The sequence below is a fragment of the Gavialis gangeticus genome, unplaced genomic scaffold (assembly GCF_001723915.1).
Source record: "Gavialis gangeticus isolate Ggan-Ray unplaced genomic scaffold, GavGan_comp1, whole genome shotgun sequence".
Classification (NCBI taxonomy): domain Eukaryota; kingdom Metazoa; phylum Chordata; order Crocodylia; family Gavialidae; genus Gavialis; species Gavialis gangeticus.
The window spans coordinates 14,052,129-14,052,724 of NW_017729032.1; positions in this window are offsets into that span (position 1 = coordinate 14,052,129).

Consider the following 596-nt stretch of genomic DNA (forward strand, 5'->3'; position numbering starts at 1 on the left):
TGTGGATGCATGACAAGGTGTGGTTGGCCTTCCTGACTCTGTCCCTACATTGTCTTCCCATGTTCATTTTGGCATCAATAATGACTCCAAGATCCTTTTCTGCCTCTGTACTGACAAGAAGGGAGTTCCCCAGCCTGTAGGTCTGCCACTGGTTCTTCCTCCCCAGGTGCATCACCTTGTAATTGTCAGTGTTGAAACTCATCCTGTTCTCATCTGCCCACCCCTGTGACCTGTCCAGGTCTGATTGCAACCTATTCGTCCCTTCTAGCATGCCCACTTCCCCCCACATCTTAGTGTTGTCTGCAAATTTGAACAGGGATAAATTATAAAAACACAAAAAATATGTAAAAGAACAAACTCCCTGGACAAGGCTCCACAACTTAACCCTGTATGTTGAATGCCTACCCAAAGAGGAAGATTTTATGGTGCTTTCAGAAGAGGGGCAGGCAACGACGCTGGTCAGGCCACAGCTGGAGTACTGCATCCAGTTCTGTGCGCCCCATTTCAGGAGGGATGTGGACAACATTGAAAGGGTCCAGAGGAGGGCCACCCACATGATCTGGGGTCAACAGGGCAGACCCTACAATGAAAGACTG